This window comes from Elephas maximus, chromosome 5 (assembly GCF_024166365.1).
Source record: "Elephas maximus indicus isolate mEleMax1 chromosome 5, mEleMax1 primary haplotype, whole genome shotgun sequence".
Classification (NCBI taxonomy): domain Eukaryota; kingdom Metazoa; phylum Chordata; class Mammalia; order Proboscidea; family Elephantidae; genus Elephas; species Elephas maximus.
In genome coordinates this window covers 161,772,012-161,793,792 of record NC_064823.1, presented here as the reverse complement: position 1 = coordinate 161,793,792, position 21,781 = coordinate 161,772,012, and the positions used below count along the sequence as shown (strand labels likewise).

Genomic DNA, 21,781 nt, shown 5'->3' with positions numbered 1-21,781 from the left:
CTGGGGACTGGCATCCGCAGGCAGAATCTGCCGGCGCAAGCGGGGTGCAAGCGGGGTGAGACGAGCAGGAGCACTTGGGATGCATCTTCCCAACCAGGAGCGACCAAGCAGCGGGAACGCTCGCTCACGCCTCCACGATCAGCGAAAAGCGTAGCTCTTGGACAAAGCCAAGTACTTGTGTCTAATTTACCACACGGACCAAAAACCATCTCTTTGGAAAAAATTCTCTCCCATTTAACTGACCCCTCCCCACTCTGCACCGGGTCCCTGGCCAGCTTCAGTGACAGCCACCTTCCCTGGGCTGGAAGCAGGACCTGTTGCGTACCCTATGCCATCCTCCCAGCCTTGGAGAAGGAACAAATTAACAAACAGGAAAAAAATAACCTGCTTGCTCCCCTAAGCTGGGAACTCAGGGCAGGCACAGCTCCTTTGCCTGGGCACAGGCATGAGGGGTCCACAGACTCTGAACGCCGTTAACCCCTACACAGACCTGTGTGGGCCCATTCCCGCAGTGTAGGCCCTCATTAGCACACTGTAACAGGGCATATACCTGAAGTCTAACTCCAACTGTTTCAGCTATACGGTAGAGAGGCAGGTTCGTGATGTTTGATGCCGCTCTGCCTATTAAGCAGGGTCCTCACCTACCCACATCAGGGACCTGAGGACTGGTAGCTCCACCCACACCACCTAGCCACCCTCAACAGAGGTCCAAGGATAAGTGGTGCCTCCCAATCTTATGGCCAACAGCATTGGCTGCCCATAGTCCAGCTGCAAAACCCACCCACCTATGCGCTCTAGGGAACAGGGAACACTTTCCTCAGACACTCAGGGGCGGTTGTCAGTCCCCTGCCTTGCTCAGTGCATGGCCCCTATTGCAGCCAGATACCTGTGCCTACACCAATCACACCTGCTCATCTAAGACTGTAGGTGAGAGCCTGCTCCACACATTTGGTGATCAGCTACCTGGACACCTGAGCTGAATCCATTCAAGAAAAAGTAAGCAGACTTCTGGACTCAAATACAAGACAAAACAGAAAAGATAATTTAAGGACATGAACAGAGCATCAGCGAGACGTGGAACAACTTCGCATGGTCTACCATACACGGAATTGGGGTCCCGAATGGAGAGGGCCTGGAGGGGAAACAACACATGAAGAAATAATGGCTAAAATATTTTCAAATTTCATGAAAACTATTAGCACAGAGATCCAATAAGCTCAATGAATCACAAGCACAAGAAACATGAAGAAGACTACTGTATACAAAGAAACAGAAAATGCTTAAAGCCAGCGATTTAAAAAAAAAAACAAAAAACTTAGAAGCAGCCAGAGAAAAAGGACATATTATATTATATACAAAGGAAGAAAGATGAGAATGGCAGCAGATTTTGCTTGTAGGAACCAATGAAAGCAAGAAGACAGTGGACCAACATCTTCAAAGTACTGAAAGATTTTAGTCCAACAGTTCTGAGTTACACAAGTCTTGTGACTCGAACCCACAATTTTACAAACTTCTGTGGCAGTCACACCTGTGAATCACAAGCATTAATCCTGCAACACTATCATCTCACTTAGCTGGATCAGATGGAACGTATTCAGCATCTGATTTGTTTAATGTTTTGCACCCAAAAGGCATGAGATAAATAAAAGCTGGGAGCACATTAAAAAAATGTTAAACAATACTAGTAATGGTTCCTCTCTACTTTTCTGCCTCCAAGTATATTCTAAATATGTGATGATAAATAACACACTTGAGTTGCATCTATCACTTACAAAGTACTTTTCCAATACTCATAAAAACTATGGAGAAGATAAGGAAGAGATCAAACCACTGTATACATGGGGAAACTGTTAGGGACTGGACTGAGTCTCCCAAAATGACTTGCTAAGTCCTAACCTCTGGTACCTGGGAACGCGAGTTTGCTCGGAAGCAGGGTCTTTGAAGACGTTGTCAGTGAACATGCAGCCGTACTGGAGTAGGCTGAGTCCCTGTTTTGGTTATCTGGTGCTACTGCTGTAACAGAAATACTGCAACTGGACAGCTTTAACAAACGGAAATTTATTTTCTCACAGTTTAGGAGGCTAGAAGTCTGAATTCAGGGCACCAGCTCTAGGGAAAGGCTTTCTCTGTCAGCTCTGGAGAAAGGTCCTTGTCTCTTCTGAGCTTCTGCTCCTGGGCAATCCTCATGTGCACAGCATCTCTCTCCTCCCATCTCTCTCTGCTCCCTCGTTTAATCACAGAAGGGACTGACTCAAGATACGCCCTACACTAATCTTGTCTCATTAACAAAACAATGACAACTCATTCCCAAATGGAATTATAACCAGAGATACAGAGATTAGAGTTCACAACACATATTTTGGGGGGGACACAATTCAATCCATAACATTCTACTTTTGGCCCCCCAAAATTCATGTCCTTGTCACATGCAAAACACATTGACCCCACCACATCACCCCAAAAGTCTTAAATCCACTCCACGTCCAAAATCTCACCTTCTGAATCATCTAAACCAAATACAGGTAAAACTTTAGGTGTATTCCATCCTGGGGCAAAATTCTTCTTCATCTGTGAACCTGTGAAATCTAGGCTACAAGTTTACTATTTTCAAGGTAAATGGTGAAACAGGCACAAGGTAGACATTTCCATTACAAATGGAAGAAACTGGAGGGAAAGAAAGGATAACGGGCATCAAGCAAGTCCCAAACCCAGCAAAACAATTTACATTATCTCTAAAGCCTGAAAAATAATCCTCTGTTCTATGGGACCATCAAAGCAATGGCCCTGACCTTCAAACTCTTGAGTATTGGCCACACCTTCCAGATTCTGGGTGGAGGCCCCTCAGCCCTAGGCTTCAGCTCCACCTTCTAGACCCATTGGAACAGCAACTCTGCTCCCTTGGCTTTGGGCAAACCCATTCTCCTAGTACATCCAAGTGGCAACCCCACCCCCTTGGCCCTGGCAAGCCCCATTCTTCTGCCCCTGGGGCACAGCAGCCCTGCCACCTCAACTTTGGCCAGCAGCCCCATCCCCCTGGCACAACTTAAAAGCAGTCCCACACTTTGGAACCAAGTTAGCGAAGGTTCAACTCTTTGAAATCTAGGAGGCTGTGGCTCCACCCTTTGAGATCCAGGAGCCCGTGGGCCCACCCTCTGAAACCAAGAAGACCCTGCTTCCCATGCACCTTCCAATAGTTCTGCTGATCTCTAAGCTGTTCCAGGAATTTTCTTTTTCTTTTCCTGGAGGAGAACAAATGTAGCTCCTCTGGCCTGTTTCCTGCCTGTAGAATTCCAAAGAGCAGTGTTCTTTCCTTTTGTTCTTTCTCTTTCCCCTTCAACCTAAGCTGATGGGTTTTCTGCTGTGGTTGTTGGTTAGATCCATCAGTCATAGGTTTAATTTCTTTAACAAAAGATTGTGTAGCCATGTCCTTGGTGAACATTCTAGGACATGTGTCCTTAGTTTGTAAAACAGAACTTTCCAAATCTTTAAGTTCTGTTTTCATTTTGCACCATTCATTTTTAAGTCTACCTCTTTCCTCACATTTTATTATAAGCAGCAAAGAGAAATCGTGTGGTCCCTTTAAGATCCTCCTTGAAAATCTCACCGGCCAGATATCCAAGTTCATTACTTACAAGTTCTACCTTCCACCAAACATTTGAACACAGTATAAATAAGTTCTTTGCCACTGCATAAAAAGTATCACTCCTCCTCCACTGTCCAATCACACAATCATCATTTTCTTTTAAAGCCTCACCAGAAGCACATTTAACGTTCACATTTCTAGCAACATTGTGTTGCTGGCACCACATGTTTCAGCGATAGAGACTTTCTCTATTGCTCTCACTTCCTCTGAGCCCTTACCAGAATTGCTTTTGACGTCCATAATTCTAGCAGCAGTGTCTTCAAGGCAAGCTAGGCTTTTACTATTAGGCACCTTAAAACTCTTCCAGCCTCTACCCATTAAACAATTCCAAAACCAGTTCCACATTGTAAGTATTTATTAGAGCAGCATTCCCACTTCTCAGTACCAAGTTCTTAGTTATTGTCATGGATTGAATTGTATCCGCCAAAAATATGTGTCAACTTGGTTGGGCCATGATTCCCAGTATTGTGTAGCTGTCCCCCATTTTGTGATTTTCCTATGTGTTATAAATCATAATCTCTGTCTGCGGTTAAAGAAGATTAGGGTGGGATGTAACACCCTTGCTCAGGTCACATCCCTGATCCAGTGTAAAGGGAGTTTCCCTGGAGTGTGGCCTGCACCATCTTTTATCTTACAAGAGATGAAAGGGAAGCAAGCAGAGACTTGGGGACCTCATACCTCCGAGAAAGCAGTGCCAAGGGCAGAGCACATCCTTTGGACACAGGGTTCCTGTGGAGAGAAGCTCCTAGTCCAAGGGAAGATAGATGAAAAGGACCTTCCTCCAGAGCCGACAGAGAGAAAAAGCCTTCCCCTGGAGCTGACACCCTGATTTTGGACTTCTAGCCTAACAGACTGTGAGAAAATAAATTTCTCCTTGTTAAAGCCACCCACTTGTGTTATTTCTCTTAAGCAGCACTAGATGTCTAAGACAGCTATCTACTCAGTGCTGCCATAACAGAAATTCTACAAGTGGGCCGCTTTAACAAACAGAAATTCATCTTCTCACACCTTAGAAGGCCAGAAGTCCAAATTCAGGGTGCCAGCTCTAGAGGAAGGCTTTCTCTGCCAGCTCGAGAGGAATGGCCTTGTCTCTTCTGACCTTCTGTTCCTTGGTGATCTTCATGTGCTTGGCAGCTCTCTTCCCCGTCTCTGTCCTGTTCCCTTGTTTAATCTCTTTTATATCTCAAGATACACTCCACACCAATCCTGCCTCATTAACATAACAAAGACAATCCCTTCCCAAACAGGATTATAACCACCAGCACAGAGGTTAGGATTTAAAACACATATTTTAGGGGGACACAATAAAACCCATAACAGTGCTAACCCAGTATGAGCAGTATCCTTGTAAAAGAGCAGAGACACAGACAAGACACACAGAGGGAAGATGGCCACGTGAAGGCTGGAGCTAGGCTGTGGCTTCAAGCCAAGGGCTGCCAGACTCTAGGAGGGACAAGAAAGGATCTTTCCCTCAAGCCTTCAGTGAAAGCATGGCTCTGCCAACAGCCTGAGTTCAGACTTCTAGCCTTCAAATTTGTGAGACAGAGTATTTCTGTCATTTTAAGCCACTCATTCTGTGGTACTTTGCTATGACACCATGGTAAACTAATACAGAAACTAAAGTTCAGAAAAAGAGGAAGTGATTTGCCCAGGTGCGGTAGAGGAAGTAGAGGAGATGAGGCAAAGAAATGGGCCCACCATTTCTTAGGTTCTTCCTCTGGGTCAGGTATAATGCCAGCCAGTTCATGTACAATGTATCTACAGCCACGGCCATCGAGGAGGCTCTGACCATAGCGACCGTACAGGACAGGGTCTTCGAAACCGCAACCTTCACGGAAGCAGACTGCCACATCTTTCTCCGCGGACTGGCCGGTGGGTTAACCACTCACCTCTGGGTTAGCAGTTGAGCGCTTGACCACTGCGTCACCACAGCTTCTTCAGGAAACAAGATTATGTAACTTGGCAAAGAAAGTTACACAGCTTAGTGTAATGAGGTCTAACTCCAAATAGCTCCTTCTATTAAACCACAACTGAAATGTGCTGCACTAAAGAAGAAGCATAAAACATAAACTTTGGGGGTAAAGCAAGAATAATGAAGTTGAAAATTCTACTCAAAGTAAAGCAGATTTTTTGATAAAAAGAAAGAACACCCTTAACAACGGATGTTGGCGATGGCCGCACAACACGATTAATGTAACTGATGCCACTAAACGGTACGTGTGAAAAACATCAAATCGGCAATTTTTTTTTTTTTTAATAACAATTGAAAAAAGAAAGGATCTTGTGAGCAGTATATCAACAGGGAACTGCCAGAATTTCAGGCAGGATTCAGAAGAGGACGTGGAACCAGGTATGTCACTGCTGCTGTCAGGTGGATCCTGGCTGAAAGCAGAGAACACCAGAAGGATGTTTACCCATTGCCTTAGTTGTCTAGCACTGCTGTAACAGAAACACCACAAGTGGCTGGCTTTAACCAAGAGAAGTTTATTCTCTCACAGTCCAGTAAGCTAGAAGTCCGAATTCAGGGCGCCGACTCCAGGGGAAGGCTTTCTCTCTCTGTCGGCTCTGGAGTTAGGTCCTCGTCATCAGTCTTTGCTTGGTCTGGGAGCATCTCAGCACAGGAATCTCAGGTTCAAGGGCGTGCTCTGCTCCCAGGGCTGCTTTTTTGACAGTATGAGGACCCCAACTCTCTGCCTGCTTCCCTTTCATCTCTTGAGAGATAAAAGTTGTGCAGGCCACACCCTGGGGAACTCCCTTTACATTGGACCAGGGAGGTGATCTAAGTAAGGATGGTGTTACGATCCCACCCTAAACCTCTCAACATAAAATTACAATCACAAAATGGAAGACAACCACACAATACTGAGAATCATGGCCTAAGCAAGTTGATACACACATTTTTGGGGGGACATAATTCAATCCATGACACTTGTGTTTTATTAACTACACAAAGGCATTCAACCATGCGGATGATCACAAATTACGGGTAACGCTGCCAAGAACAGGAATTCCTGAACACTTAATTGTGCGCATGAGGAACCTGTACACAGATCAAGAGGCAGTCGTTCAAACAGAAGAAGGGGATACTGAGTAGTTTAAAGTCAGAAAAGGTGTGCATCAGGGTTGTATTCTTTCACCATACTTATTCAATCTGTATGCTGAACAAATAATCCAAGAAACTGGATTATGAAGAACAGGATGCCGGAATTGGAGGAAGACTCATTAACAACCTGCGTTATGCAGATGACACAACCTTGCTTGCTGAAAGTGAAGAGGACTTGAAGCACTTACTGATGAAGATCAAAGACCACAGCCTTCAGTATGGATTACACCTCAACATAAAGAAAACAGAAATCTTCACAACTGGACCAATGAGCAACATCATGATAAACGGAGAAAAGATTGAAGTTGTCAAGGACTTCATTTTACTTCGATCCACAATCAACACTCATGGAAGCAGCAGTCAAGAAATCAAAAGACGCATTGCACTGGGTACATCTGCTGCAAAAGACCTCTTTCAAGAATTGAAAAGCAAGGATATCACTTTGAAGACTAAGGTGCGCCTGACCCAAGCCATGGCGTTTTCAATCTTGTCACATGCATGTGAAAGCTGGACAACGAATAAGGAAGACAGAAGAATTGACGCCTTTGAATTGTGGTGTTGGCGAAGAATACTGACTATACCATGGACTGCCAAAAGGATGAACAAGTGTATCTTAGAATAAATACAACCAGAACGCTCCTTAGAAGCAAGGATGGCGAGATTACGTCTCACATGCTTTGGACGTATCATCAGAAGGGATCAGCATAACAATGATTCTGAGGATGGGGCAAGACCAGGCAGTGTTTCACTCCATTGTACATAGGGTTGCTATGAGTCAGAATAGACCAGATGGCACCTAACAGTAACAGGGCAGGACTTAGAGAACTACAGCCCCCAGGACATATCAGGGCCACTGCGTGTTTTTTTTAATAAAGCACACAAGCTAAAAATGGGTTTTTTAATTTTCAAAGGTTGAAAAAAAATCCAAAAAATAGTAACATGTCATGTTGTTGTTGTGGTTGTTAGGTGCTGCTGAGTTGGTTCTAACTCATTGCGACCCTATGTACAACAGAAGGGAACGCTGCCCGGTCCTGCGCCATCCTCACATTGTTGCAGCCACTGTGTCAATCCATCTTGTCAAGGGCCCTCCTCTTTTCTGCTGTCATAACACATGAAAATGAATTTAAACTTCAGCGTTTATGAAGTTTTATCAAGACACCATCATAGTCATTTATGTATTATACCTATGGCTGCTTTTGCACAGTGACAACAGAGCTGAGTAGCTGCACCTAAGATCACATCACCTACAGTGTTTAGTGTCTGGTCCTTCACAGACAGATGCCTGCTCTAAGGGCAAAGACGAGCCACACTTCCACAACTAAGATCACATCACCTACAGTGTTTAGTGTCTGGTCCTTCACAGAAAGACGCCTGCTCTAAGGGCAAAGATGAGCCACACTTCCACAACTAAGATCACATCACCTACAGTGTTTAGTGTCTGGTCCTTCACAGAAAGACGCCTGCTCTAAGGGCAAAGACAAGCCACACTTCCACAACTAAGATCACATCGCCTACAGTGTTTAGTGTCTGGTCCTTCACAGAAAGGTGCCTGCTCTAAGGGCAAAGACGAGCCACACTTCCTTTAATGATCATCCATGAACACTGCACCTTTAAGGGAAAAGACGAGCCACACTTCCTTTAATGATCATCCATGAACACTGCACCTTATGACTAAGCTCTTTAAAGATACATACACAGGTAAGTAGGTAGGCAGATATCCATTGTCGGGTCCCCTCTGATTTATGGCAACCTTAGGTACAGCAGAACTAAATGTTGCCTGGTCCTGTGTCCTTCTCATGATCACTGGCACGTTCCCTGTGGCACCTATTGTACCAGCTCATGGCATCAAGCGTCCTCCTTGCCCTCACCGACCCTCTCCTTCATTAAACCTGATGTCCTCCCCCAGCGACTCCTCCCTCCTGATGACATGTCCAATGCAAGTGAGCTGGGTAATGTTGTGATTCATATGTTTCCATTGGCTATTTTTGGAAGTAGATGGCCAGGCCTTTCTTCCTCGTCTGTTCTAGTCTGGAAGCTCCACTGAAACCGGTCCACCATGGGTAACCTTGCTGGTATTTGAAATACTGGTAGTTTAGCTTCCAGCATCAGAGAAACATGAAAGCCATCACAGTACGACAAGCTGACAGATGGGTGGTGATTTTTAAAAATAACATTAATTCAACACATATATAAGGGCCTACTCTGTGGTAAGCATTGTACTAGATTCTGGAAATAAAGTAGCAGACATAGCTCTTGCTCTCATGGGGATGACCAAGACCAACAGTTATAATCAAGTGTCAAAAGTGTTAGGACTCAGGAAGTATACAAAAGGCAGGCAGTATAGCCTGATGGTTAAGAGCACAGTCTCCAGAGTCAGACAGGCCTGGTTTGACGCCCAGCTCCACCAATTCCTAGCTGTGTGAACTTGGGCAATTACTTACTCTCTTGGTTTTTTTCAACTGAAAAGATAAAAGTATCTACCTATCAGGATGTTATAAGGATTAAATAACGCATAGAAGCACAATGACTGGCACATAACACTTAAAAAGATAAAAATTCAAATTTAAAACCTGAATTCTGGAAATTCTATGTTGCCTATCAAGAGCATCACCCTATTTTTTTGACAACCATTTAAATAGAGAGAGTGACAAGTAAGAAAGGCAAGTCCAGTGGCAGTACGCCATGATGCAGGCACGCAATACGGACAGTAACCCCACAGCCACAGAATGGTGGTCCCGGGTCCACTGCAACGCTGGCCAAATGGGGACCACTGTTCAACGAGCGATATCACAGAACGGTGGTTCCTGATCCGGGGATGCCGCCTAATCTCCTGGCCCCAGGTTGGGATTCAGCAGGTCTGGCAGTGGGGATCTCTGCATCTGTGGGTACGTGTTTTTAAACCACTGGCCGAAAACATGGCGCCAAAAAAGCTTAAGTCTAAAAAATCTTTCATTTCTCCTTCACGAAATGACATTTTGCTTTACCCCCTGTACTCATCTTTCAAAATCAAGTTTAAATTCTACCTTCTTTTTGTAGCCTTCTCTGAAGCTTATGACCTTATGTTGTTAGCTATCATTTTCCCTGAAGGTTTATGGCCACATGTTTTTAGTTACCATTTTGCCAAGAGTGACTTAATTTCACAAAGACTTCACAGACTGAATCTTAAATCATTCATTTACTCCACAAATATTTATTGGTTACCTACTATATGTCAGGTTACCGTGCTCAGTATACAGTAAAAAAAAAAAAGTAGACAGTGGGAGGCAAAAATCAAGGCCTGGTAAGAGACAAGAGTGTGGGTGTGAGACAAGAGGTAAGACTGAAGTTGTGGGAGGAGACCAAACCTCAGAAACCTGGCCCAGCTCAGGATTTACAGGCTGTGGAGACCCACTGGAAAGCTCTACATGGGAAGTGACATGGTCGAGCCCATGACTCAGGTAAACCATTCTAGCAAGGGCACAGAAATGCCAGCTTAAACGGGGGGTAAATATGGTCTCAGCCTTCATGGGACATCATTCCTGTGGAAGACCAAACAAGAATAAACAAGTAAATAATTAAAATTGAGAGCAATCAAGGAGGATCTTGTTACGGGACACTTAAGCAGAGGCCATGCTTAAATGAAAAGGAGCTGCCACGTAGAGTGGCATAAGAATGGGTTGGGCAGAAGGATCAGTGTGCAACTAACTGAAGCCGAAAGAGCTGGCGCGCTGCAGGAAGAACGCTGCAAATGCAGCATCGATGAGCAAGGGGACGAACAGCAGAAAGGAAGCCTGGAGATCACAGCAAGAAGTCTGGATTTTACTCTAAGTCGGGCAGAACACGATGTGATTTGTGTTTCATGTAAATCACCCTGGCTGATGGGTGGAGAATAGATGGGGAGAAAGGAGACAGGAAATAAGAAGGGCAGCCACAGCGGTGGTCCGAGGGAAAGATGACAGCTGTTGGAACCAAGGCGGTGAGAGTGGAGATGAAGACAGAAGGGCTGATTCCAGGTACATTTTACAGGCAAAACTGACAAAACTGATGTTAGCAAGACGGCATTAACGACCATGGCTACAGGCATTGTTTTTCACATACTTAAAATCTACAGGTTTAGTATTTTAGATTTTAAAGCCTAAATGTTTCAGAGGCAATGAATATGTGGATGGACAATGGGTGAGAGAACAATGGGTAAAAACACAAGATCACTATGATATTAACGACCTGATTAGTTAGAATGAACTTACTGTGTCAAAGTGAATTAGATGATTTTATCTCAAAAATGACATATCTGAAACCCACCCAAAACATTACCGCAACTGACAGGCTGAAATGACAGCTGTTTTAAAAAGAAAAAGGCAAAACTGTAGCTGTTAACTACCACATAATGTTGCTGTTGTTGTTAGGTGCTAAGGAATCGGTTCCAATACAGCGACCCTGTATACAACAGAATGAAAAACACGGCCTGGTCCTGCGCCATCCTCACCATCGTTGTTATGCTTCGGCCCAGTGTTGCAGCCACGGTGACGATCCATCTCATTAAGGGTCTTCCTCTTTATCGCTTACCCTCTACTTTATCAAGCATGATGTCCTTCTCCAGGGACTGATCCCTCCTAACAACATGTCTAAAGTATGTGAGATGTAGTTTCCCCATCCTTGCTTCCAAGGAGCATGCTCGTTGAACTTCTTCCAAGACATATTTTTCATTCTTTTGGCAGTCCATGGAGCATTCAATATTCTTCTCCAACATTACAGTTCAAAGGCATCAATTCTTTGGTCCTCCTTATTCATCGTCCAGCTTTCACACGCATGAGGCGATCCAAAACACCATGGCTTGGGTCAGGCACACCTCAGTCCTGAAGGTGACATCTTTGCTTTTTAACACTTTAAAGAGGTCTCTTGCAGATCTGCCCAATGCAATGCATCTTTTGATTTCCTGACTGCTGCTTCCATGAGTGTTGATTGTGGATCCAGCTAAAATGAAATCCTTAACAACCTCAATCTTTTCTCCATTTATCACGATCTTGCTCACTGGTCCAGTTGTGAGGATTTCCGTTTTCTTTATGCTGAGCTGTAATCCATACCGAAGGCTGTGGTCTCTGATCTTCATTAGTAAGTGCTTCAAGTCCTCTTCACTTTCAGCAAGTAAGGTTGTGTCATCTCTGTAAAGCAGGTTGTTAATGAATCTTCCCCCAATCCTGATGCCCTGTTCTTCTTCATATAGTCCAGCTTCTCGGATTATTTGCTCAACACACAGATTGAAGAGGTATGGTGAAAGGACACAGCCCTGACGCACACCGTTCCTGACTTTAAATCACGCAGTATCCCCTTGTTACACACCAACAGAAGACTAAAATCTTCTCAGTAGAATGGAATGCTGCAGTATTACATCACACTACATGAATAATCCCTTCCATTCTGATAACTTAAAATATACCAGAAAATTCTCACCGAACCACAGTACAGTATCAGGAAAAATGCCACTACTGGATTTTTGTGGTGAGCTCACATTAAAAAGCAGTCATATCTTGCCAAATAAACCATGTTATAACCACATAAAGGAGTACTATGCAATCCTAAGAAGGAAAGAGAAATATATCTATATTATACCACGAATTGGCACCACAATTTAATGTCAAGTGAAAAAAGCATGGTGGAAAAAGTGTCATATACTACCTGTCACTGTCGAGTCGATTCCAAGTCATAGTGACCCTACAGGACAGAGCAGAAATGCCCCAAGTAGTTTCCAAGGAGAAGGTGGTGGATTCAAACCACCAGCCTTCTGGTTAGCAGCCGAGCTCTTAACCACCATGCCACCAGGGCTCCAAACCGATGCCATCAAGTAGATTCCAACTCATAGCAATCCTACAGGACAGGGAAGAACTGCCCAAGAGGGTTTCTAAGGAGCAGCTGGTGGGTTTAAACCTCCTCGTGGTACAGTGAATAAGAGCTCAGCTGCTAACCAAAGGGTCGGCAGTTCAAATCCACCAGCGGCTCCTTGGAAACATACTACCACCTAACAAATAAAAGAGGTATGAATACACTCTAACTACAAAATTACAAATTAAAAAAGCATCTATGAGAGAAGGTGGGAACAGGGTGAACGGGACAGGGACAAAAGCGAAACTTCTTTGAACCTGCCCTGTTTTATAGATTTGACTCTGAAAGTCTTTAATATCTTACTTACTTATAAAACAAAGCTAAATTTTAAAAAAAGCAACCCCTAGTTACTGAAAGCAAAATGGAAAAGAAAATGAACTTAACTATATATTTACAGTTGTGCCAAAACCATACAGTAACTATTCTGACTTTAAAACACAGTAAATTGACTACACATCCCTAGCAAGGATGCAAAAGACATTCTTAAGCTGTTTTCACTGGTAGGTGGTAGCGTTTGCATTATTCTTCCGAGACTAAGATGTATATAGCGTGAGATAAAACAATGAGCAATTAGAACAGAGCTAATTTGGAAGAAAAAAGATATAGGTATATAATCGAGAAGGTTAAGTCAAATTCTATACTCTGGAATATGAATTAGAAGTATCAGTAATCCATGTCCAGAGGAGTTAGGGGCCAATGCGAACAGGTTCCTGCTGGGCAAATATGGGACGATCTCAACATCAATAAGAAAAATACCTATGATGGATTTAAACACATCAAAAATGTTTAAACCCATGAGTTTATAATGACACAAACACACATATACAACTTGCTGGCCACTTTTGAAGGATGATAGGCAAACAACTCATTATTTTGAAAAGTGGTAAATAAATGAGAGGAATTTAGCATTTATCCTTTCATAAATAAGTTATACTTCAAGGTAACCAAATAGTGGATGAGGGGAAACGTCTCTTTATAGAAGTATTCCAGGTAGTAAATAAAGAAGTTACAGAACTAAATTATCAGCCTTTTTCAATGCCTACTTAAATGATTCTAGGCATCCAGCATCAAGGGCTGCTCACAAGAAGAAAGTCACTATCTGCCTACTTACCTGTGAAGACTTCTTGCCAAAAATAAATCAAACCTGAATCTGATTACGCCCTTAGATATAATTACAAGAAATTCTGTATCATTAAACTACAACACAGAATAAAATCCAGGCTGTGCGTAACTCCGCAGGACAAACCACAGAACTTCAGCAGGAAATAAATTACAAGAGAAAACAAATGACAGAGGGGTAGTCTACAGATTAACACCAGTCAAAAGGTACAGGTTTTGGATTCTGATTCAAACTGCTAAAAAATATTATGAAGCAACTGAGGAAATGTGAACACTGGCTGGATATTTGAAGATATTAAGGAATTGGCAATCATTTTTTGTGACAGTGATATGTGTTTCTCTTTTTTAAAAAAACAGTATCTTTTAGATACACATACTGAAATATTTAACAGTTAAAACGATGCTTCTGTGATTTTAAGGTACAGACGAAGCAAAGCTGGCTGAGAGCTGGTATGACGGGAGCTCAGTGATAGGAAATGAGGACTTACTACACTGTTCTATCTACTTACATGCATATATAAAGACTTAAAATGTAAAAACAAAAAAAAATTAAACAGTCAATTTAAACTCTAAGCTTCATATAATAAAAATGCCTTACTATCTTATAAAGCATTTCCATATTTTCCTGATTCAACACAAGGACTACTAAAAGAACTAACTAAAAACTTACAATCCATTAGCCATTAGAGAAATGCAGATCAAAACTACAATGAGATTTCATCTCACTCCAACAAGGCTGGCATTAATCCAAAAAGCACAAAATAATAAATGCTGGAGAGGCTGTGGAAAGATTGGAATACTTATACACTGCTGGTGGGAATGTCAAATGGTACAACCACTTTGGAAATCGATTTGGCCCCTCTTTAAAAAGTTAGAAATAGAACTACCATACGATCCAGCAATCCCACTCCTTGGAATATATCCTAGAGGAATAAGAGCCTTTACACGAACAGATATATGCACACCCATGTTCACTGCAGCACTGTTTACAACAGCAAAAACATGAAAGCAACCAAGGTGCCCATCAACGGATGAATGGATAAATAAATTATGGTATATTCACACAATGGAATACTACGCATCGATAAAGAACAGTGAGGAATCTGTGAAACATTTCATAACATGGAGGAACCTGGAAGGCATTATGCTGAGTGAAATTAATCAGCTGGAAAAGGACAAATATTGTATAAGACCACTATTATAAGAACTTGAGAAATAGTTTAAACTGAGAAGAAAACATTCTTTTGTGGTTACGAGAGGGGGGACGGAGGGAGGGCGGGAGAAGGGTATTTACCAATTACGTAGTAGATAAGAACTACTTTAGGTGAAGGGAAAGACAGCACACAATACAGGAGAGGTCAGCACAGTTGGACTAAACCAAAAGCAAAGAAGTTTCCTGAGTAAACTGAATGTTTCGAAGGCCAGCGTAGCAGGGGCAGGGGTCTGGGGACCATGGTTTCAGGGGACATCTAAGTCAATTGGCATAATAAAATCTATTAACATTCTGCATCCCACTTTGAAGAGTGGTGTCTGGGGTCTTAAATGCTAGCAAACAGCCATCTAAGATGCATCAATTGGTCTCAACCCACCTGGATCAAAGGAGAATGAAGAACACCAAGGTCACACGACAACTAAGAGCCCAAGAGACAGAAAGGGCCACGTGAACCAGCGACTACATCATCCTGAGACCAGAAGAACTAGATGGTGCCCGGCTACAACAGATGACTGCCCTGACAGAGAACACAACAGAGAACCCCTGAGGGAGCAGGAGAGCAGTGGGATGCAGACCCCAAATTCTCGTAAGACCAGACTTAATGGTCTGAATGAGACTGGAAGGACCCCGGTGATCATGGCCCCCAGACCTTCTGTTGCCCCAGGACAGGAACCATTCCCAAAGCCAACTCTTCAGACATGGATTGGACTGGACAATGGGTTGGGGAGGAGTGAGCTTCTTGGATCAGGTGGACACTTGAGACTATGTTGGCATCTCCTGCCTGGAGGGGAGATGAGAGGGTGGAGGGGGTTAGAAGCTGGCGAAAAGGACACGAAAAGAGAGACTGGAGGGAGAGGGCAGGCTGTCTCATTAGGCGGAGAGTAACTGGGAGTGTGTAGCAAGGTGTATGTGGGTTTTTGTGTGAGAGACTGACTTGATTTGTAAACTTTCACTTAAAGCACAATAAAAATTATTTAAAAAAAAAAAATTACAATCCCCTAAAGAAACAGCTATTATGTAAAGTCAATAACAAAACTGAAACAAAACACGATCAGTTATCAGATACTGTCAAAACTTGTATAAATTATTTTTTAGAAAACATTCCACTGCTCGCAGACTGGGTAGAGTTTATTCACATCATCCAGTGAGCCTCTGTAACTCTAAAACCTAAACACGCCAAGTAGTCAACTAACAGATCATGCCAGCTGTACCGCTGTAAACCACACCAAAGCTCCGGAAAGCAGTTCTGACTGTCAAAACCACTCGCTTCCTTTAAAAAACAACTTTTCTTTCTTTCTTTTTTTTTTTGCTATTCTAGTTTTTCCCATAGTCAGAATCAAGAGTATACTAAAATTTTGGATTAAAAAAAATAACTTATACATTGCTAGCATTTGCCCATAATTAAAGACTCCGATTTTTACCATCCCACCTTGGTACCACTCACCTGCCTGCCTGAAATGCCCTTCCCTCCTTGGTGCCTGTTGGACTGCTGGTCCGCTCAAGGTTTGTTTTCAATGGACGCCTCTACTGATGCGTTCAGCAAAGACAGCATCCTATTTCCTACTCCTATTAAGACTGCAACTAATTTTTCACACACAAAAAAATCCTTCTATAATAACTTGCCAGCAATGCATACAGCTACCAGCTGTGTTTTTGGTCCTTGGGGATATGACAATTGCTGTACGTCATTGTAGACATAAAATCCTTCGGTCACACCAACAGCGATTTCAGAAGAACCAAAAACATTTCAAGGTAGATATGCATAAAGTGAACACGAGTCACCTAACGACGTACCTTCAGCCAGGAATTACAACAGCAAAAGAAATTCTCAAAGGCAAAGGCCCTGTGACAACTCCTCCCCCCGCCCCCCAAAAAAGTCCGAAAACGAATGAATAGAGCGATGGGGGGCGAAGACCGCCAACAGCCAGCCCTGTCGCTGAAGTCCCAGCACGGCCGCTCTGACGCCCGCGGGCAGCCTGGCTCTTCTCCCAGGGCAGAAGCTGTCACTCCGGTCCACGAGCGCCGACCTGCCCTGCGGGCTCCAGGCCGGGAGGGGCCGTCACTAGGAGCGGCCCGGCCCCTGCAGAGCCCCCGCCCGGCCCCTGCAGAGCCCCCGCCCGGCCCAGGGGCGCCTGCCCCTCGCCTCGAGGCCCCGTCCCCCTGCACCGCGTCTACGCGGCGGCCGGCGACAGTGACCACTCCCCGGGCGGCCCTGCAGCAGCCCGGCCGAGCGTCCTGCCGCCCCCGGGACCAGAGCGCCCCCGGCCGGCGTCGCCTCCACCTCCCAGCGCTGCCGGGGCGCGGCCCACCCCGCGGCCGAGGCTCGCGCCCAGCTCCCCACGTCGCTCGGCCTGCTCGGGCCCCCGCGGCCGCAAGCCCCGCGCTCCGGACGCCCCGGGCCCTGACGCCCCTTCCGTGGGGCGAGAGCCCGGCCGCGCCCGCTCCGCTAGGCCGTCACCCGCCGCCCGGCCCGCGGGCCTCACCTCAGGGGCGAACCGTGGGCAGCACGCGGGGCTCCGCGGGCCGAGTGCGTCCGCCGCGCCCGTCCGACCTCTCCGCGGGGCTCGGCTCCGGCCGGGCTCCGCCTCCTGCCCGCCGCGCGCACCCTAGCCCGGAGCCCCAGCGCCGCCGGCCTCTCCGCCCCCTCAGCCCTCGCCCCACCCGGTCCAGGGTGCGGCCTGCGGCGCCGCAGCCCAACACCGCGCCTCCTCATTGGTCCGGCGCCTCGCGCACCGCCTGAACAACGCGCCGTGCCATTGGCTGCAAGCGGCAGCGCGTGGAGGGGCGGGCACGCGCGGCTGGGGGCAGGGCCTTGGGGGCGGGGCCGGGAGGCCTCCCCGCCTCCCGCTTCCGGGCTCGGGGCGCAGACAAGCTCACGCGCCACCGATCGACTCGGCGGCCGCCTCGGGACGGCGGGCCGCGATCCTACTGGCTCTGTCGCTGACGGTCGGCTGCGCAAGCCGCGCCTCCCATAGCCCTGGGGCGCCCCCCCAGCCGGCACCAGTCATTCATTCATTCACTGTCGGTCGTCAGACGTTTTTGGGGGGCCTGCTGTGGCCAGGTCCACAGGACGCGCACGCTAAACGGCCCGTTCTGGGTCACAGCCTCATCCTCCGGCCAGGGGGCTGCCCGGCCCGGGTCAGTGGGGAGGCAGGGGCGTGGCGTACAGAGCCCAGGGGCCCAGCCTCACGACACTCGCTCACCCTTCTCCAGCAGACCGCGGGGCGCTGGTTCCCCAGAGGCTCCTGCGGAAGGGCGGGTCCGCGGGCAGAGTTTTGGGGCGGGGCTGGCAGACAAGGTGGGGCCAGTGTGTGAGCCCTGATAAGGCTCCACAGGTGGGGCCGCTGCTCGGCACCGGGAGCCCTGGCCTGATGAAGCTGGCTCACCTCTGCAGGGCCAGGGAATGAATTTGGACAGGGCACTGGTAGGGCCAGGCCACCAGCCAATGACGTGGAGTCTAGCTTACGAGACCAGACAGAACAGCACCTTCCCCGTACTATCCCTCCTGTTTTCTCATCTGAGCCCCAAAAGGGCCAAGGGAAACAGACTGGCAGGACCTGTTGTTCCCATTACACCCACAGGAAGCTGAGGCCCAGAGAGGAGCAGTGGCAAAATAGTGTGGAACTCAGGCCTCCTCTCCCAACGGGGCCCCCTTCCACTTTGCCCAGAGAAGGGTCGGGAATACTGTCTGTGGGCGTAAGTGACCTTTCTTGGGGCACTTCTCCAAGAAGTTGACTTTTCTCAGAAGACTCCAAGTTCTGTCACTTCTCACTTCTTGCTCCCACTTAACACAAGGTCTGACCCTCAAGAGGTATCAGTGAGGGCTTGCCGAAAGAAGAGAAGGAGAAAGGGAGCGGGACAGGAAGGTATGAGTGTGTTAAGTAGAGATACGGCAGATACAAAAAAGGCCCAAAGCAAACATCTAGAGGTGAAAAATACCCTGTCTGAGATGAAAAATACACGGGATGGGATTACCAGATTAGACACAGCAGAAAAAAAGGTAAGTGAATTTGGAGACATAACAAAAGAATCTAAATGAAACACAGAGAGAAAAGAGAATGGAAAAGAATGACCACAATGTGCTGTGGGACAACTTCAAGGGGCCTAATATATATATAATTGGTGTCTCTGAAAGTGGAGGTGAGGGGTAACGGGATAGAAATAATATTTAAAGATACAATGGCTGAAATTCTTACAAACTTTATGAAAACTACAAACCTAAAGATCCAAGAAGCTCACAAAGTAGTTTCTAGTTTGGTACTGGTAGAAACAGCACATTTCTATGGAGCATTGAGAGACCATAGGCCAGGACTGCCCATCGTGAGCTGTCAGACCCACCAGCTCATAAGGTCAGGCAGGTCCAGCAGGGATCCATCATAATCTGGAAGTGGTAGATCTAGGGTGGAACCCTAGCAGGCCCAGAGATAGGTGGTCCAGACCCCACAACACCCACTGCTATAGCACTGATGTCTGCCCCTCGGTTCACACCTGTGGTTCTTAGGGGAGTTCCCTATGACCCAGTGACAGAGGAGGGAAAAGCCTGAGCTTGGTTCCCAGGGAGCTTGGCTCAATATGTTAGTGTGAGTTGGACATAGCCTGGTGCTGCACTGTCCTCACTCAGGAGTCACCCTGAAAAATAGTGGAGAGGGGAAATCGTCCCAGTAGGCAAACATCCACATGGTGAACTTGGCCATTCACCTTGTGTGGAGAGAGATATGGACTAAGCTGAACGGTAGAAAATGGTTTTGCTGGTTGGTCAGGAGCCCGAAAAGTCACAAAGAACACCAACCAAAATGGGAAGATTGATAACTCAACAGCATTAAAAATAAGAACTTCTGTTGCTTCCATTAACAACTGCCTCCTTTGCCATGAGACCAGAAGAACCAGATGGTGCCTGGCTATCACAACTGAAAATTTTGATCAAAGATTCTGTAGAAGAATCCTGACCAAAAGGGGGAAAATGTAGGACAGAATTTCAAATTTTCATAGAATCCAGAATTTCTGGAGCCATGGAGTCTGGATGAACCCCCCAAACTAATGCCCTGAGATAATCTTTACATCTTAAACCAAAAATATCCCCTAAAACCTTCTTATAACCAAACAATAGTTTGGCTTAATTAGTAAAGAATGTCTGCCTTGAGAATTATGCTCTTTAAGAATTATCTACGTGGGATCAAATTGGAAACCGCAATTCAAAAGATTAGATAGGAACCTTAGGGGGGCAATGAGTGTATGTCAATGTAGAGAAACAACTCAGAAAAGGAGGGTGAGAATGGTTGCACAACTTGAAGAGTGTAATCAATGTCATTGAGATGTACATGTGGAAACTTGAATTGGTGTATGTTTTTGCTGTGTATTTTTTCAACAACAACAAAAAATAAAACAAATTATTTTTAAAAAAGAAGAACTTCTGGTTATCAAAAGACAACACAGAGACAGCCAAGACAAGCCATGGAGTTAGAGAAGATATTTGTAACCCATTCCTGACAACATAAAGAGCTCCTACAGATTAATAAGAAAAAGACACACAGCACATAGAAAAACAGGCAAAAGACTCAAGTAGACATTTCACAGGAGAGGAAAATCAAAATGGTTAAACATGTGAAAATGTGCCCAATCTCCTTAGAAGTTAGCTAAATACAAATTAAAACCGTAATTATATACCCACCAGATCAGCAAGAATGAAAGGTACACCAAGCAATTGGAGTGATAGAATGATGTGGTGCCCAGTGGGAGTGGAAACTGGAAGAATATTCCTGAAATACAGTTAAGGGGACCTTCCCCTAGGATGCAGGAATCAGACTCCTGGGGACAGACACTAGGGACACTCATGCACATGCCTTAGAGACATGAATACCATTGATTGTTCCCATTGTCTGTGGTTGCCCCAAACTGGAAACAACCCAAAAGTCCCTCTACAGTTAAAGGGATACACGAGCTCTGATACGGTCACACAACAGAATGGCACGCAGCAACGAACTCAAACAGACCTCAGCTATGCACAGCGACACGGAGAAATCCCACAAGACAGAATGCCGAGCAAAAGAAGCCAGGCACTCAAGCCTGTACCTGTGTAATTCTGTTCAAATAACACACAAGCAGGCAACACCCTGGGGTTTACGTGCACACTTGGGAGGTAAAGGCCTAGAGAAGGGGGCAGTGCTGGTTCAGTGGTTGAATTCCCGTCTTCCACACGGGAGACCCAGGCTCGAATCCCAGCCGATGCACCTCATGTACAGCTAATACCTGTCTGTCAGTGGAAGCTTGTGTGTTGCTGACCAGGTTTCAATGGAGCTTCCAGACTAAGATGGACTAGGAGGAAAGGCCTGGCAATCTACTTCAAAAACTCAGCCAACGAAAACCCAGCCTGATCCCCAGCCAAACGTGACAGACACAGGACTGGGCAACATTTCATTCTGTTGTGTGTGGGGTCGGCATGAGTCAGGGGCTGACTAGATGGCAGCTAACCACAACACAACAACAAAGGCATACATGGGTCAGGGGTGCTGTGATGGGGAGGGCAAGTAGGCGCTTCTGGGGTGCTGGTGAAGCTATTTGTCGGCGGGGGTCATGATTATACAGAATTGGTTAGGCTGTACGTTTATGGTATTTCCACTTGTCCATATGTGTGTTTTACTCCACAGGAAATAAAGGAGGGGCGACGGGATGAGCATGCTGCAACTCTGAGTGGCTCCAGGCATGGCCAGGGCTGAAGCTGGAGGGTGATGGAGGGGCAGCTGCCAGGCAGCCTCGATGGCCTAATGAGGTCCTTGAGGAGCCAAGGAAGGGTCTTCAGGGGGGCAGGTGAGGTCAGGGTCTGCTCCACGCACCGTGAATCTCCCTT

The 21,781-nt window shown here is 45.9% G+C and overlaps 1 protein-coding gene across 11 annotated transcripts in view; it reads right to left on the bottom strand.

The window, feature by feature from the left end:
- The window catches only part of ADD1 (adducin 1), a 103,740-nt gene extending 85,577 nt beyond the window's left edge, over positions 1–18,163 (bottom strand). For 3 of the 11 annotated variants that reach the window (XM_049886626.1, XM_049886628.1, XM_049886629.1), the window contains exon 1: positions 17,421–17,588. The gene's annotated coding sequence lies outside the window, so the exon portion shown is untranslated. Of the gene's footprint in view, positions 1–16,731; positions 16,816–17,420; positions 17,590–18,140 lie in introns of those variants that run through there. The other 8 variants (XM_049886627.1, XM_049886630.1, XM_049886631.1 and 5 more) reach the window with 6 other exon arrangements.
- Positions 18,164–21,781: the final 3,618 nt, after the last annotated feature.